Source organism: Eumetopias jubatus, unplaced genomic scaffold, assembly GCF_037043125.1.
Source record: "Eumetopias jubatus isolate StellerSeaLion01/CBP00866 unplaced genomic scaffold, mEumJub1_p1.0 scaffold_11, whole genome shotgun sequence".
Taxonomy (NCBI): domain Eukaryota; kingdom Metazoa; phylum Chordata; class Mammalia; order Carnivora; family Otariidae; genus Eumetopias; species Eumetopias jubatus.
The window spans coordinates 60,580,838-60,600,411 of record NW_028274817.1 but is presented as its reverse complement, the minus strand read 5'-3'; positions in this window follow the sequence as shown (position 1 = coordinate 60,600,411).

The window sequence follows — 19,574 nt, the reverse complement described above, 5'->3', positions numbered from 1 at the left end:
TTGGCTGCTTCATTATTGGTGTATAGAAATGCAACAGATGTCTGTACATTGACTTTGTATCCTGGAACTGTACCGAATCTGTGTGTTAGTTCTAGCAGTTTTGTTTTGTTCTTGTTTTTTTTTTTTTTTTTTTTTTTTTGGTGGAGTCTTTTGGAATTCCTATGTAGATTATGTCTTCAGCAAATAGTAAAAGTTTTCCTCCTTTCAAGTCTATTTGGATGTTTTTTATTTCTTTTTGTTCTCTGATTGTTGTGGCTAGGACTTCCAATAATATGTTAAATAACAGTGATGAGAGTGGATATCCCTGTCTTTCTCCTGATGATAGAGGAAAGCTTTCAGTTTTTCCTCACTGAGGATGATAGTGGCTGTGGGTTTTTCATAAATGACTCTTATTATGTTAAGGTGTGTTCCCTGTAAACCTACTTTGTTGAGGGTTTTTACTATGAATCCATGCTGTAGTTTGTCATGTTTTCTCTGTATCTATTGTAATGATCATCAAGTTCTTATCTTTTCTTTCATTAATATGGTATATTGCATGGATTGACTTGTGAATATTGAACCACACTTGCAACCCAGGAATAAATCCCACTTGATTATGGTGAATGATACTTTCAATATTTCAGTGGATTTGGTTTGCTAGTATTTTATTGAGAATTCTTGCATCCATGTTCCTCAAGAATACCAACCTGTAATTCTCTTTTTTAATAGGGTCTTTTTCTGGTTTTGGAATCAGGATAATGCTGGCCTCATGGAATGATTTTAGAAGTTGTCCTTTTGTTTCTATTTTTTGGAACAGTTTGAGAAGAATAGGTATTAACTTTTCTTTAAGTGTTTGGTAAAATTCGCCTGTGAAGCCATCTAGCTCTGGACTTTTGTTTGTTGGAATTTTTGATTATTGATTCAATTTCTTTGCTGGTTCTTGGTCTGGAAGTTTTCTATTTCTTCCTGTTTCAGTTTTGGTAGTTTATCTATTTCTAGGAATTTGTCTATTTCTTCCAGGTTGTCCAATTTGTTGGCATATAGTTTTTCATAACATTACCTTATAATTATTTGAATTTCTGTGGTGTTGGTTATTTGTCCTTTCACATTTATGATTTTATTTATTTGGGTATTTTCTCTTTTCTTTTTCATAAATCAGGCTAGATGTTTATCAATTGTATTATATTTTTCAAAGAACCATCTCCTGTTTCATTGATCTGTTGTAATTTTTGGGTTTATATCATTTATTTCTAATTTAATCTTTATTATTTTCTTCCTTCTGCCAGCTTTATACTTTATTTATTGTTCTTTTTCTAGCTCCTTTAGGTGTAGGGTGAAATTGTTTATTTGAGATTTTTCTTGCTTCTCGAGGTAGTCTTGTATTGTTATATACTTCTTTCTTAGTACTTTTTTTGCTGTATCCCAGATGTTTGGACAGTGATGTTTTCATTTTTGTTGTTATTGTTGTTGTTGCCATGTACTTTTTTATTTCTTCTTTGATTTCCTAGTTGACACATTCATTGTTTAGTAACATGTTTAACCTCCATGCATTTGTGGTCTTTCCAAATTTTTTTTATTGTTCTTGAACTGGAATTTCACAGCGTTGTGTTCAGAAAAGTTACATGGCATGATTTCAATCTTTCTGTATTTGTTGAGGTATGATTTGTGACCTAATATGTGATCTATTCTGGAGAATGTTCCATTGTATTTGAAAATTATGTGTATTCTGTCCTTTTAGGATGGAATGTTCTGATTATATCTGTTTAGTTCATCTGATTGAGTATGTCATTCAACGACATTGTTTCCTTGTTGGTTTTCTGTTTATAGTCTGTTTTCTGATATAAGTGGGGTGTTAAAGTACCCTGTGATTATCGTCTTATTATCAATTAGTTCCTCCATGTTTCTTATTAATTGTTTTATATATTTGGGTGCACAAATATTTACAACTGTCATATCTTCTTGTTGGAGTATCCTCTTTATAATTATATAGTGTCCTTCTTCAACTCTTATTATACTCTTTTAATGTTAGTTTCTCTGCTATAAGTATTGTTACTTTGACTTTCACTTAACATCCATTTACATGATAAATATTTCTCCATCCCTTCATTTCTAATCTGGAAGTGTCTTTAGGTCTAAAATGAATTTCTTATATGCAGAATATAGATGGGTTGTTTTTCCCATTCTGACACATTATATCTTTTTTTTTTTTGAGCATTCAGCCCATTTGCCCCCTTACATTCAATGTAATTATTGACAGATATGTATTTATTGCCACTTGACTACTTATTTTTGTCATTGTTACTGGATATTTCTCTGATCCTTTCTTGTCTTTGTCATTTTGGTCTCTCCTTTGAACTCAGGGTCCCCTTTAATATTTCTTGCAGGGCTGGTTTAGTGTTCATGAATTCCTTTAGTTTTTGTTTGTATGGGAAACTATCTCTCCCTCTATTCTAAATGATGGCCTTTTTTTCTTTCAAGAATTTTTTTTTAATTCAAGTTGGTTCACATATAGTGTATTTTTAGTTTTAGAGACAGAATTTAGTGATGCATCAGTTGCATATAACACCCAGTGCTCATTACATCAAGTGCCCTCCTTAATGCCCATTACCCAATTACCCTACCTTCCTCCCCTCCAGCAAACCTCAGTTGCCTATATTTAAGAGTCTCTTGTGGTTTGCCTCCCTCTCTATCTTTATCTTATTTTATTTTTCCTTTCCTTCCCCTATGTTCCACTGTTTTATTTCTTAAATTCCACATATGAGTGAAATCATATGATATTTGTCTTTCTCTGGCTGACTTATTTAACTTAGCATAAAACACTCTAGTTCTATCCACGTCATTGCAAATGGCAAGATTTCATTCTTTTCAACAGCTGAGTAATATTTCACTGTATATACATATATATCACCTATTCTTTATCCATTCATCAATTGATGGACCTTTGGGCTCCTTCCATGTTTTGGCTATTTTGGATAGTGTTGCTATAATCATTGGGGTACATGTGTCCCTTCAAATCAGTATTTTTGTATCCTTTGAGTAAATACCTAGTAGGGCAATTCATGGTTCACAAGGTAGTTCCATTTTTAACTTTTTGGGGAATCTCCATACTGTTTACCAGAGTGGCTGCACCATTGTGCATTCTCACCAACAGTGTAAGACAGTTCCCTTCTCTCTGCATCCTCACCATCATTTGTTGTTTCCTAAGTTGTTAATTTTAGCCATTCTGAATAAATGATGTAAGGTGGTATTTAATGATAATCTTGCTGGATACACAATTTTCCCATTCAGCACTTTGATATGTCATGCCACTCCATTCTGGTTTGCCTACTTATTATTGAGAAAACTCCAGATAGCCTTATGGGACTTCCCTTGTAAGTTAAAGACCTCATTTCTCTTGCTGTTTTTAAGATTTTCTGTTTATCAGTGTATTTTGCAAATTTAATTACAATTTGTCTTGGTGTTGGCCTACTTTTTTCAATTTTGATGGGAGTTCTCTGTGCCTCCTGGATCTGGATGTCTGTTTCCTTCCCCCGCTTAGGGAAGGTTTCAGCTATGATTTGCTCAGATAAATCTTCTATCCCCTTTCCTCTTTCTTCTTCATCTGGGACTCCTATAATTCAAATATTATTATGTTTGATGGAATCACTGAGTTCCCTAAGTCTATTCTTAAATTCCATTATTTTTCTGTCTCTCTTTTATTGAACTTCATTAATTTCCATTACTCTGTTTTCTAGGTCACTAATTCTTTCCTCTGCTTCTTCCAGCCAGCTGTTCATGGCGTGAAGCCTGTTTTCAATCTCCTTTGTAGAATTCTTCATCTATGATTGATTCTTTTTAAGTCTTATGTCTGTGGTGTCTCACTGATGTCCTCTATTCTTTTCTCAAGTCCAGTGTGTATCCTTATGATTATTGATTTAAATTATCCATCAGGCATGTTACTTATAACATTTGTACTTACATCTCTGGCTGTTGCCTTACCTTGCTCTTTCATGTGGAATAAATTCCTCTGTCTTCTCATTTTCTCTAAGTCTTTGCATTCTTCTCTGTGTTAGAAAAGCCAATTATTTATGTGTTCTGCTCCTAAAGGTAATGGCCTTATGACAAAAAGTTCATGTAGTGTCTTGGGGTTGGCATATGGAGTATCTCAAGTGTGTGCTGCATATATTGTGCTGTTGTGTTCTGCCTTCTCTATCCTTCAGGCCAGTTATCTGCAGAGGCTCATTGTACTTACTGAAGGCCGTATTTGGTCCATTTCCTAAACATGGCAAGTTTTAACTAGATGTGCTCTGGTCTACTTGTGAAATAAGGCATTATACAACTTCCACCTGAATTGGACAGCAATATGCAAAAGAATGAAATTGGACCTCTTTCTTATGCCATAAACAAAAACAAATTCAAAGTGAATTAAGGACCTACTTATGAGACCTGAAACCATAAAAATCTTAGAGAATGGGGTGCCTGGGTGGCTCAGATGGTTAAACCTCTGCCTTTGGCTCAGGTCATGATCTCCAGGCCTTGGGATGGAACCCCACATTGGGCTCCCAGCTCAGCAGGGAGTCTCATTCTCTCATTCTCCCTCTGCCTCTCCCCTTTGCTCATGCTCTCTCTCTCTCTCTCTTTCTCTCTAATGAATAAATAAAATCTTTTAAAAAATCTTAGAAAAAACAGAAGCAGTAAACTCATGGACATTGCCATAGCAACTTACTAGGTATGTTTCCTTAGGCAAGGAAAACAAAAACAAAAATAAACAATCGGGACTTGATTAAAATAAAAATTTCTGCACAGAGAAGGAAAAAATCAACAAATCTGAAAAGCATCCTATGGAATGGGAGAAGCTATTTGCAAATGATATATCTGATTAAGGGTTAATATCCAAAATATATAAACTTTAAAAACTCAACTTCCCAAAAGAATAATTAAATTTGGCAGAAGACATGAATAGGCATTTTTGTAAAAGAAAACATCCAAATGGCTAACAGACACATGAAAAGATGCTCCACATCACTGATCATCAGGGAAATGCAAATCAAAACTACAATGAGATATCACCTCACAGCGGTCAGCATGGCTAAAATCAGTAACACAAGAAACAACAGGTGTTTGTGAGTATGTGGAGAAATGGGAACACTCTTGCCCTTCTGGTGGGAATACAAACCCAGTGCAGTGACTCTGGAAAACATTGCAGAGACTCCTCAAAAAGTTAAAAATAGAACTACTCAATGATCCAGTAATTATACTCCTGGGTATTTACCCAAAGAATACAAAAACACTAATTCAAAAGGATACATACATTGTGATGTTTATAGCAACATTATCTACAATAGCCAAATTAGGGAAACAGCCTGTGTCCATAAATTGATGAATGGATAAAGATAAAAAATGGAATATTTTTCAGCCATCAAAAAGAATGAAATCTTTCCCTTTTGCAATGACATGAATGGAGCTAGAGAGTATTATGCTGAGCAAATTAAGTTAGTCAGAGAAAGACAAATATAATATGATTTCACTGATATGGGGTATTTAAGCAACAAAACAAATGAGGAAAAAGAAAAAGAGAGAGAGAGAGAGGCAAACCAAGAAACAGACTCTTAACTATTGAGAACAAACTGATGGTTATCAGAGGGGAGGTCGGTGGAGGGATGGGTTAAATAAGTGATGTGGTTTAAGGTATACACTTGTTGAACATTTGGTTTTATATGTATGTATTGAAGCACTATACTTTACACCCAAAACTAATATTACTGTGTATGTTAACTAACTGGAATGTAAATAAAATATTTTTAAAAATTACCATAAGATCCAATAATGCCATTACTGGTTATATATTCAAATAAAATGAAAACTCTAATTCAAAAATATATAAGCACCCTTATTTTTACTTCATCATTACTTAGAATAGTCAAGATATGGAAACAACCTAAGTAACATTGACGAATGAATGGATATAGAAGTAGTAGTGTATATACACAAAGGGATATTACTCAGCTATAAAAGCAAATGAAGTCTTGCCTTCTGTGAAAACATGAATAGACTTACAGGAGATTATGCTAAGTGAAATAAGTTAGATAAAAAAAAGACAAGTACCATATGATTCTACTTATATTTGTAATCTAAGCAAAATAAACAAATGAATAAACAAACAAATAAGTAAAGCAGAAACAGACTCATGAATACAAAAAACAAGCTGGTGCTTTCCAGGGATGCTGAGATAATGGACAGGATGTGTGAAGGGTAGTGGGAAGTATAGGATTCCAGTTATGGAATGAATAAGTAACAGGAATAAAAGGTACAGAATAGGAGATATAGTCAGTGGCATTTTAATAGTGTTGTATGGTGACACAAGGCAACTACACTTGTATTGAGCATAGCATTATATATAGTGTTGTACACCTGAAACTAATGTGACTTTGTGTCAACTGTACTTCAATAAAAAAGGTAATTGGATAAAAAAGTCTGAGCCACCCCAACCTTTATTAACCACCACCCTGATAAGTCAGCAGCCATCATTAGTGAGGCAAGATCTCCCACTAGCAAAAAGATTATGACCTTCTAAAAGCTCAGATGATCATTAGCATTTTAACAATAAATTATCTTTAATTAATTACATACATTGTTATTTATACTTAATGCTATTGCACACTTAATAAACAACATTATATTTTAAACATAGCTTCTATATGCACTGTGAAACCAAAATAATTACTAGACTTCACTTTATTGTGGTACTATGAACACAAACCATATCTCTGAAGTTTACCTATATGCAAAAAGAATTTAACACCACATTAAAAGAATTACACACCATGACCAAATGGGATTTATTCATGGAATGCAATAATGTTTCAACATATAAAATCAATCAATATAATATACCACATTAACAGAATAAAGGAAAAAAATAACACATGGTCACCTTAATTGCAGAAGAAAAAAAAAACAGTTGACAAATTTCAATACCCTTTCATAATAAAAACATTCAACAACCTAGGAACAGAAGGGAGCTACTTCAACATAATAAACACCAGATAAGAAAAATCCATGGCTAACATCATGTTCAATAGTGAAAGCCAGAAAACATTTCTGCTAAGGTCAGGTATAAGGCAAGGTTAGCCTACTTTTACCACCTCTATTCAACAACGTATTTTAAATTCTAGACGGAACAAATAGTCAATAAGAAATAAAAGGCATCCAAACAATAGAGGAAGAAGTAAAATTATCTCTATTTGAATATGACATTATCTTATACATAGAAAATTCTACAGATACTGCAAAAAATGTTTGAAACAATCAATGTTTCGGGATAAAAATTCAACACAAAATAAGTGATTTTTCTGCACACAAACAATAAATAATCCAAAATGTAATGTAAAAAATCAATTCCTTTTATAACATCATGAAAAATATTTAGGAATAAATTTAATCAAGGAGGTGAAAAAGTAGTATACTGAAAATTACAAAATACTGCTGAAATGAAGAAGACTCCAATAAGTAAAGAGACATCTCATGTTCATGAATTGGAAGTTTTAATATTAATATTTTATATTACCCAATGTTATATACAGTTTCAATTCAATCTTTATCAAAATCACAATGATTTTTTTCAGATATTAAAAAAATCATACTAAAATCCATATGGGTTCTCCAGAGATGCAAGGCAACCAGTCTTGAAAAAGAACGAAACAAATTAGGAGTGCTCACACTTCTTATTTTCCAGTCTTATTACAACGGTACAATAACCAATACAGTGTGGTACTGATATAAAAATGGAAACAAACACCAGTGTAATAGAATATGGAGCCCAGAAAATAACCCTTACATATAGGTTCAAATGATTTTTCAGCAAAGGTGTCAATACCAGTAGATGAGGTAAGATAGTCTTCAGCAATTGCTGTTAGAAATATTTTATGTCCTCATGCAAAAAGATAACATTAGATTCTTATCTTATATCATATAAAAAAAACCAAAATGTATTAAAAACTTAAATGTAAAAGCTAAAACCAAAAAAACTGTTAGAAGAAAACAGGAGAAAATCTTCAGGAAATTAGATTTGACAGTGATGTCTTGGATGTGACACCACAAGCACAGGCAACAAAAGTAAAAAGAGATAATGTATACTATATCAGAGTTTTAAGTTTTAAAACTTAAAACTTCTATACATCAAATTTCACAATCAACACAGTATAAAGGCAATCCACAGAATGAAAAGAAATATTTGCAAAGAATATATCTGATAAGATATAAAGATCTCTTACGGGTTAAGAACAACAAAAAAAACATATTGAATAACAATTGGCAAAATACTTGAAATAGGGATTTCTCCAAATGAGATATACAAATGACCATTAAGCCCATAAAAAAAAATGTTTGACATCACTATTAGAGAAATTCAAATCAAAACTACAATGAGATTTAAATTCACACTCATTAGGGTGAATATTATCCATAAAAAAATGGGAAACAACAAAATGTTGGCAAGAGATGTAGAGAAATTTGACCTTTTGGGAACTGTTGGTGGGAATGTGAAATGGTGCAGCCACTATGAAAATAGTATTGTGTTTTCTTAAAAAATTAAGTATAGAATTACAAAAAGATACAGCAATTACACTTCTTTTATTTGATTTTATTTATTTATTTCAGAGACAGAGAGAGGGAAAGCACGGAGGGAAAGTGAGAGAGAGGAGCAGATTCCCCACTGAGCAGAGAGTTCGATGTGGGGCTTGATCCCAGGACCCTGAACTCATGACCTGAGCCGAAGACAGATGCTTACCTGACTGAGCCACCCAGGCGCTCCCAGCAATTACACTTTTGGGTACATAACCCAAATTATTGACAACAGGGCCTCCAATTGATATCTGTACCCCCATATACTTAGCATCATTATTCACAAGAGCCAAATGACAGAAGCAATTCAAATGTCTATCAATAGATGAATGGATAAACAAAATGTAGTGTATACATGCAAAGAAATATTATTCAGTCTTAAGGAATTCTTAACTATAGAGAACAAATGGCTACCAGAGGGGAAGGGGGTGGGGGGATGGGAGAAATAGGTGAAGGGAATTAAGAGTGCACTTATCTTGATGAGCACTAAATATTATATAAAATTGATGAATCACTATATTGTACACCTGAAACTAATTTAACACTGTGTGTTAATTATGCTGCAATTAAAAAAAAAGTTCTGACACATACTACAACAGGGATGAACATCAAGGATATGATAATAAGTGAAATAAACCAGTTACAAAAGGAGAAATATCTTAAAATTCCATTTATATGAGGTACCTTGACTAGTCAAATTCATAGATATACAAAGTAAAATGATTGTTGCCATGGGCTGGAGAAAGAAGGTGTGGAGAGTTTCTGTTTAATGGATACAGAGTTTCATTTTCACATGATAAAAGGAGTTCTGGAGATGGATCATGGTAATGGTAGCACAACAATGTGAATGTACTTAATGACACTGAATTATAAACTTAACAATGGTTAGGATGGCATATTTTATATTGCATGTATATTATTACATGTATATATTACATGTATATTATTACATGTATATTAGGTGCATAGTTTATATTACATGTATTTTACCACAATTAAAAATCATTGAAAATGTATGAATGTGAGCAAAAGAAGTATAAAATGGAGATATCAGAGACTACAGAAATTTAAAAATATGTATTTAAAACATTAAAATTCTCACTATCCATTATAATTATATAGGAAAAAATAAAAATATATATAAAACTAATATTTATTTCTAGCACTGTATTATTTATAACACTGTTTAAAATGTATATTTAACTCATTGAATAAACATAAATGTTTATATAAATATAAACATTTAAAACACTAATAAATTTGTTTTTTATTTGTAAAAAAATCATGAGATTAGTTTGAACAGCGTTTGCCTTCTTCATCTTATGTATTTTGCAATACAAAGTGAGTATCTTTTTTTATTTTTATTTATTTATTTTTTTAAAGATTTTATTTATTTATTTGAGAGAGAGAGAATGAGAGACAGAGAGCATGAGAGGGAAGAGGGTCAGAGGGAGAAGCAGACTCCCCGCTGAGCAGGAAGCTCGATGTGGGACTCGATCCCGGGACTCCAGGATCATGACCTGAGCCAAAGGCAGTCGCTTAACCAACTGAGCCACCCAGGCGTCCCATAAAGTATCCTTTTTTTAAAGATTTTGTTCATTTATTTGACAGAGAGAAAGAGAGCAGCAGAGAGAGAGGGAGAAACAGGCTCCCACTGAGCAAGGAGCCTGATGCAGGACCCTGGAATCAGCAAATTGTTCATACTTCTAAGTTTGGAACAGCTTCCAAAATATTATTTGCATTTTAATGTTATGGAAAATCTTTGAGGATTCCTTCAGTATGAAAGGTTTTTCTGGTGTCACTTACTTTGAGTAGACTTCACCCCTTTCATCACAAACACTCTCCTAATTATGTTGATGATTTCACTTTCACTAGGTTCTTCTGACTGAATATCTGAAGTTACTGAAATGATGGTTTAGTGTTAACATTCCCAAGTTTAGCTACTTTTTTAAAAATGTACTTTCATTCTATTCAAATTTAGCCTCCAACATATCATGTTTCACTTATTTGCCACATTTCTCACTTCCATTTTGTTGGCCAAGTCTGTCTTTTGATTATCCATTTTTGTAAAATGTAACATGGTTTACCATTTTGAGACAAGGAAGCAACACAACTACACATTTATCTGTGTATGAGCTGAATAACATATGTAGCGAAGAATCACCAACCGAATTTGGAAAAAAATGTGTGATTCGTTAGTAATGATGATGCTTATCTGTTATTTGTGTATTGTTGCTTACTAGCAACAAAGTTTGTATTTAATATAGTTACTAATAGTTATTATAGCACGGTAATTAAAACTTAAACTGTGTTGTTGAAGGTTTTTTTTTCTTTTAATTCCAGTATAGTTAATATACAGTGTTAGTTTTAGGTATACAATATATTGATACAACAATTTTATATATCACCCAGTTCTCATCATGGCAAGTGTATTCCTTAATCCCCATCACCTATTTCACCCATCATCCACCCACATCCTGATAAACATCTGTTTGTTCTCAATAGTTAAGAGTCTGTTGTTTCTCTCTCTTTCTCTTTTTCCTTTGTTCATTTATTTTCTTTCTTAAATGCCATATATGAATGAAATCATATGGTATATTTCTTTCTCTGACTGGCTTATTTCTCTGATTTAGCCTTATATTCTCTGGTTCCATCCATGTCATCGCAAAAGGCAAGATTTCCTTGGTATACCATTGAATATTATTCAACCATAAAAAAGAATATATATATACATATATATATTGATGGACACTTTGATATCCTTATATAATTTAGCTATTGAAAATAATGTTGCTATAAAGAGAGGTGCATGTACCCATTTGAATTAGCGTTTTTTGTATTTTTGTGTAAATGCCCAGTAGCACAATTGCTGGATTATAGGGTAGTTCTAATTTTAACTTTTAAGGTTCTTCCATAGTGTTTTCCAGAGTGGCTGTACAAGTTTGTATTCCCAGCAACAGGTAAAGGGGGTTCCCCTTTCTCCACATCCTCGCCAATATATGTTGTTTCTTGTGTTGTTGGTTTTAGCCATTCTGACAGGTGTGAGGTGATATCTCATTGGGGTTTCAATTTGCATTTCCCTGATGATGAGTGATGTTGAGCATATTTTCATGTCTCTGTTGGCCATCTGGATGTCTTATTTACAAAAATGTCTGTTCATTTCTTCTGTCCATTTTTTAATTGGATTATTTGTTTTTTGGGTATTGAGTTGTATAAGTTCTTTATATTTGGATACTAACCCCTTATTGGATATGTCATTTGACAAATATCTTCTCCCATTTCTAGGAAGTCTTTTAGTTTTGTTGATTATTTCCTTCACTGTGCAGAAGAATTTTATTTTGGTGTAGTCCAAATAGTTTACTTTTGCTTTTGTATCTCTTGCCTCTGGAGACATATCATTTTATAGTTTTTTTTTTATTTATTATTTTTTTTAGAGAGAGGGAGAGCAGGCGGGAGGGCCAGAGGGAGAGGGAGAGGGAGAGAAAGAAACTTAAGCAAACTCCATGCTCACTGCAGAGCCGGATGTGGGGCCCAATCTCACCATCCTGAGATCATGACCTGAGCAGGATCAAGAGTCAGATGCTTAACTGAGTGAGCCAATCAGATGACCTCATTTTCTCTATCTTAACGGAGATATTTAGGTCTTCTTTTTCTGATGCTTCAAGAAAATGCTTCATGCTGAATTTGAATGGTAATTGAGGGTCTGCTCCAAAAAGTCATGGATGATCACAGATATCTCTAATTTTGAGAAGCTGAGGTATGTGTCTATCCAAATGCTTGGATCAATTTCCATAAGAAGGGTGTGTGGATAATAATTCTAGCCACTTGGGATGACCATGGAGGGTCTCTGCAAATTCCTTCTGCTGCCAAAACACTGAACTGGCTCACATGTCTACATAAGCCTTTGCAGCAAGCTGTAGCATACTTTTGTCAGCTTTGGCCTCCAAAGTTCTACCATAGGGTCTCTTAAACATATGCTCCTGAAATTCAGATTATATACATTGGCCTCAAATTGCCAACCTATCTCAAGGACAAATGGCCCAAATCATTGTAAGACAAATCAGGCCTAGGAAATCCAATAAATCAACCAAAGTAGCCTTTTCTGCAGCATGCCCAAGTACTTCATGTCCTAGTTCATTGCCCAGAAGGATAAAATAGAGGCTGTGGACTACACAGCAAAGGGCATGAAGAACCAGAATTTGTTTTCATTTTTTAGGAGTTTATTATTATTTTTTAAATTTTATTATATGTTAGTCACCATACAATACATCATTAGTCATCATTAGTTTTTGATGTAGTGTTCCATGATTCATTGTCTGTGTATAACACCCAGTGCTCCATGCAATATGTGACCTCCTTAATATCCATCACCGGGCTAACCCATCTATCCACCTCCGTCCCCTCTGAAATCCTCAGTTTGTTTCCCGGAGTCCATAGTATTTCATGTTTTGTCTCCCCCTCTGATTTCCACCCCTTCATATTTCCGTTCCTTCTCCTAATGTCTTCCATGCTATTTCTTATGTTGCACAAATAAGTGAAACTATATGATAATTGTCTTTGTCTACTTGACTTAATTCACTTAGCATAATCCACTCCAGGTCCATCCATATTGATGCAAATGGTGGGTATTCATCCTTTCTGATGGCTGAGTAATATTCCATTGTATATATGGACCACATCTTCTTTATCCATTCATCTGTTGAAGGGCATCTTGGCTCCTTCCACAGTTCGGCTATTGCGGACATTGCTGCTATGAACTTTGGGGTGCATGTGCCCCTTCTTTCACTACATTTGTGTCTTTGGGGTAAATACCAAGTAGTGCAATTGCTGGGTCAGAGGGTAGCTCTATTTTTAACTTTTTGAGGAACCTCCATATTGTTTTGCAAAGCAGCTATACCAACTTCCTTTCCCACCAACAATGTAAAAGTGTTTCCCTTTCTCCACTTCCTCTCCAACATTTGTTGTTTCCTGCCTTGTCAGTTTTTGCCATTCTTACGGGTATAAGGTGGTATCTCAATGTGGTTTTGATTTGAAATTCCCTGATGGCTAATGATGTTGAACATTTTTTCATGTGTCTGTTAGCCATTTGTATGTCTTCTTTGGAGAATTGTCTGTTCATGTCTTCTGCCCATTTTTTGACTTGATTATTTGTTTTTTGGGTGTTGAGTTTCAGTTCTTTATAGAACTTGGAAATCACTGCTTTGTCTGTACTGTCCTTTGCAAATATCTTCTCCCATTCTGTGGGTTGCCTGTTTGTTTTGTTGACTGTTTCCTTGCTGTGCAGAAGCTTTTTATCTTGATGAAGTCCCAAAAGTTCATTTTCGTTTTTGTTTCCCTTGCGTTTGGAGACATTTCTTGAAAGAAGTGGCTGTGGCCAAAGTCGAAGAGGTTACTGCCTATGTTCTCCTCTAGGATTTTGATGGATTCCTGCCTCACATTGAGGTCTTTCATCCATTTTGAGTTTATCTTTGTGTATGGTGTTAGAGAATGGTCGAGATTCATTCTGTATGTGGCTGTCCAATATTCCCAGCATCATTTATTGAAGAGACTGTCTTTTTTCCATTGCATATTTCTTCCTGCTTTGTCGAAGATTATTTGACCATAGAGTTGAGGGTCCATATCTGGGCACTTTATTCTGTTCCATTGATCTATGTGTTTGTTTTTTGTACCAATACCATGCTTTCTTAATGATCACAGCTTTGTAATATAGCTTGGAATCAGGCAACATGATGGCCGCCAGCTTTGTTTTGCTTTTTCAACATTTCCTTGGTTGTTTGGTGGCTGTTCTGTTTCCATACAAATTTTAGGATTCTTTGTTCCAGCACTTTGAAAAATGCCATGGTATTTTGACAAGGATGGTGTTGAAAGTATACATTTCTCTGGGCAGCATAGACATTTTAACAAATTTATTCTTATGATCCTTGAGCATGGAATTTTTCTCCATCTTTTTGTGTCTTCTTCAGTTTCTTTCATAAGTGTTTTGTAGTTTCTAGAGTATAGATCCTTTACCTCTTTTGTTAGGTGTATTCCAAGGTATCTTATGGTTTTTGGTGCTATTGTAAATGCAATTGATTCTCTAATTTCTCTTTCTACAGTTGCATTGTTTGTGTATAAGAAAGCAACTGATTTCTGTGCATTGATTTTGTATCCTGCCACATTACTTATTGTTTATTTTTTAGATTTTATTTATTCATTTGAGACACAGAGATAGAAAGAGAGAGAGCATGAGCGGGGAGAGAGGCAGAGGGCGAGGGAGAAGCAGGCTCCCCACTGAGCCAGGAACCTGATGTGGGGCTTGATCCCAGGACCCTGGGATCATGATGTGAGCAGAACGCAGATGCTTAACCATCTGAGCCACCCAGGCGCCCCTACTGCCACATTACTGAATTGCTGTATGAGTTCTAGTAATTTGCGGGTGGAGTCTTTTGGGTTTTCCTCATAAAGTATCATGTCATCTGCAAAAAGAGAGAGTGACTTATTCTTTGCCAATTTGAATACCTTATATTTCCTTTCATTTTCTGATTTCTGTTGCTAAGACTTCTAGTAGTATGTTGAACAAGAGTGGTGAGCATGGGCATCCTTGTCGTGTTCCTGATCTTAAGGGTAAGGCTCTCATTTTTTCCCCATTGGGAATGGTATTTGCTGTGGGCTTTTCATAGATGGTTTTTATGATATTGAATAATGTTCCCTCTGTCCCTACACTCTGAAGAGTTTTATTCAGGAAATGATGGTGCATTTTTTCAAATGCTTTTTCTGCATCAATTGAGAGGATCATATGGTTCTTGTTTCTCCTCTTATTAATGTGTTCTCACATTGATTGATTTGCCAAAGTTGAACCATCCCTACATCCCAGGAATAAATCCCACCTGGTCGTGATGGATAATCTTTTTAATGTACTGTTGGATCCTATTACCTAGGATTTTGTTGAGAATTTTTTACATCCATATTCATGAGGTATATTGGTCTGTAAATTTCCTTTTGATAGGGTCTTTGCCTGGTTTGGGGATTAAGGTAATGCTGGCCTCATAGAATGAGTTTGGAAGTTTTCCTTCTGTTTCTATTTTTTGAAACAGCTTTAGAAGAATAGGTATTATTACTTCTTTGAATGTTTGGTAGAATTCCCCTTGGAATTCATCTGGCCCTGGACTCTTCTTTTTTGGGAGGTTTTTGATCACTGCTTCAATTTCATTACTGGTTATTGGTCTATTCAGGTGGTCTATTTCTTCCTGTTTCTGTCTTGGTAGTTTATAGGTTTGCAGGAAGGCATCCATTTCTTCCAGTTTGTTTAATTTATTGTCATATAGTTTTTTTATAATAATCTCTAATAATTGTTTCTCTTTCCTTGGTGTTAGTTGTGATTTCTCCCTTTTCATTCATAATTTTACTAATTTGGGGCCTTTCTCTTTTCTTTTAGGTAAGTCTGGCCAGTGGTTTATTGATCTTATTAATTACAAAAAAAACCCAGCTTCTAGTTTCATTGACCTGCTCTAGTGTATTTCTGGTTTCTAATTCATTGATCTCTGCTCTAATACTACTTCTCTTCTCTTTCTTGGTTTGGCTTTTTTGTTTTTCTTTCTTCTGGAGACATATCTTAAAAAAATGTTGCTAAGGCTAATGTCACAAACCTTACAGCCTGGGCACTTTTTTGGGATTTTTATGGTTTCATGTCTAACAATAACGTATTTAATCTACTTTGAATTTATTTTTGTCTATGGTGTAATAAAGTAGTCCAGTTTCATTCTTTTACATTTAGGTGACCACTTTTCCCAACACCTTTTTTGAAGAGACTATTTTTTTTTTCCGATGGAATATTCTTTCTTCCTTTGTTGAAGATTAGTTGAGGGTCCATTTCTGGGGTTTCTATGCTGCTCTATTGATCTATGCATCTGTTTTTGTGCTAGTACTTTACTGTCTTGATGAATACAGCTTTGTAATGAAGCTTGAGTCCAGAATTGTGATGTCATCAGCTATGGTTTCCTTTTGAAGCATTCCTTTGGCTAGTCAGGGTCTTTTCTGGTTCCATACAAATTTAGGATTATTTGTTCCAGACCTGTTAAAAATACTGTTGCTATTTTTTTATTATGCTATGTTAATAACCATACATTACATCATTAGTTTTTGATGTAGTGTTCCATGATTCATTGTTTGTGTATAACACCGAGTGCTCCATTCAGTAAGCACACTCTTTAATACCCAGCAGGCTAACCCATCCCCCACCCCCTCCCCTCTAGAACCCTCAGTTTGTTTCTCAGAGTCCATAGTCTCTTATGGTTCGTCTCCCCCTCCGATTTCCCCCCCACTTCATTTTCATTTAATGGTGGCCTCATAACATGAATTTGGAAGTTTTCCTTCCATTTCTATTTTTTGGAACAGTTTCAGAATAATAAGTATTAATTCTTCTTTAAATGTTTGGTAAAATTCCCCTGGGAAAACATCTGGCCCTGAACTTTTGTTTGTTGTGAGAATTTTTTTCCTGCTTCAAGTTACATAGTGGTTATAGGTCTGTTCAGGTTTTCTATTTCTTACTGGTTCAGTTTTGGTAGTTTATACACCTCTAGGAATGCATCCATTTCTTCCAGATTATCTAATTTGCTGGCATATAGTTACTCATAATATGTTCTTATACTTGTCTGTATTTCTTTGGTGTTGGTTGTGATCTCTCCTCTTTCATTCATGACTTTGTTGATTTGGGTCATTCTCTTTTCTTTTCAATATGTCTGGCCAGGGGTTTCTCAGTCTTGTTAATTCTTTCAGAGAACCAACTCCTAGTTTCATTGATCTGTTCTACTATTCTTTTGGTTTCTATTTCATTGAATTCTGCTCTGATCTTTATTATTTCTCTTCTCCTGCTGGGTTTAGGCTTTATTTGCTATTCTTTCTCCAGCTCCTTTAGGTGTAGGGTTAGGCTGTGTATTTGAGACCTTTCTTGTTTCTTGAGAAAGGCTTGTATTGCTATATGCTTTCCTCTTAGGAACGCCTTTGCTGCATCCAATAGATTTTGAAGAGTTGTGTTTTCATTTTCATTTGTTTCCATGAATTTTTTTAAATTTTATTTTAATTTCCTGGTTGACCCATTAATTCTTTATTAGGATGCTCTTTTACTTCCATGTATTGGAGTTCTTTCTGACTTTCTTCTTGTGATTGAGTTCTAGTTTCAAACATTGTGGTCTGAAATATGCAAGGAATGATCCCAATCTTTTGGTACTGGTTGAGACCTGATTTGTGACCTAGGATGTGATCTATTCTGAAGAATGTTCCATGGGCACTAGAGAAGAATGTGTATACTGTTGCTTTGGGATGGAATGTTCTGAATATATCTGTGAAGTCCATTTGGTCCAGTGAGTCATTTAAAGTTTAATTTCCTTGTTGATCTTTTGCTTAGATGATCTGTTCATTTCAGTGAGGGGGATGATAAAGTTCACCACTATTATTGTATTATTCTCAATGTGTTTCTTTGTTTTTGTTATTAATTGCCTTATATAATTGGCTGCTCCCATGTTAGGGGCATAGATATTTACAATTGTTAGATCTTCTTGTTGGATAGACCGTTTAAGTATGATATAATGTCATTCCTCATCTTTTATTACAGTCTTTTGTTTAAAATCTAATTTGTCTGATATAGGATTGCCACCCCAACTTTCTTTTGGTGTCCATTAGCATGGTAAATGATTTTCCACCCCCTCACTTTCAATCTGGGGGTGTCTTTGGGTCTAAAATGAGTCTCTTGCAGACAACATATCGATAGATCTTGTTTTTTTATCCAGTCTGATAGCCTGTGTCTTTTCATTGGGGCATTTAGCCCATTTACATTCAGGGTAACTATTGAAAGGTATGATTTTAGTGCCATTGTATTGCCCGTAAGGTGACTGTTACTGTATATTGTCTGTGTTCCTTTCTGGTCTATGTTGCTTTTAGGCCCTCTCTTTGCTTAAAGGACCCCTTTCAGTATTTCTTGTAGGGTTGGTTTCGTGTTTGCAAATTCCTTTACTTTTTGCTTGTCCTGGAAGCCTTTTATCTCCTTCTATTTTCAATGACAACCTAGCTGGATATAGTATTCTTGGGTGCATATTTTTTCTTATTTAGTTCTCTCAATATGTCATGGTAGTCCTTTCTGACCTGCCAGGTCTCTGTGGATAGGTCTGTTGCCAGTCTAATGTTTGTACCATTGTAGGTTACAGATCTCTTCTCCGAGCTGCTTTAAGGATTTTCTTTGTCTCTGAAACTCATAAGTTTTACTATTAGATGTTGGGATTTTGAGGGAGGTTCTCTGTGCCTCCTGGATTTTGATGCCTGTTTCCTTCTCCAAATTAGGGAAGTTCTTTGATATAATGTGCTCCAATATACCTTCTTCTCCTCTCTCTCTTTCTTCTTCTGGAATCCCAATTATTCTAATATTGTTTCATCTTATGGTATCACTTATCTCTAGTATTCTGCCCTCGGGATCCAGTAGTTGTTTATCTCTCTTTTTCTCAGCTTCTTTATTTTCCATCATTTGGTCTTCTATAGCATTAATTCTCTCTTCTGCCTCATTTATCCTAGCAGTTAGAGCCCCCATTTTTGGTTGCACCCCCTTAATAGCCTTTTTGATTTCTACTTGGTTAGATTTTAGTTCTTTTATTTCTCCAGAAAGGGTTTCCCTAATATCTTCTCTGCTTTTTTCAAGCCCAACTAGTATCTTTAAAATCATCATTCTGAACTTTAGTTTTGACATCTTACTAATGTCCGTATTGATTAGGTCCCTGGCAGTCAGTACTTGTTCTTTTCTTTAAGGTGATATTTTCTGTTTTGTCATTTTGTCCAGAGGACAATAAAGGAATTAGAGAACAAAATGCTAACAGGGTAACAACAACCCCAGAAAAATATACACTAAGCAAATCAGAAGAGATCTGAAACTGGGGGAAAAGAAAGGGAAAGAAAGTAAAAAGATAAAAAAAAAGGAAACGGAAAAGATAAAAGCAAACAAACAAACCAGAAAACAGAATATGAACAGTTAT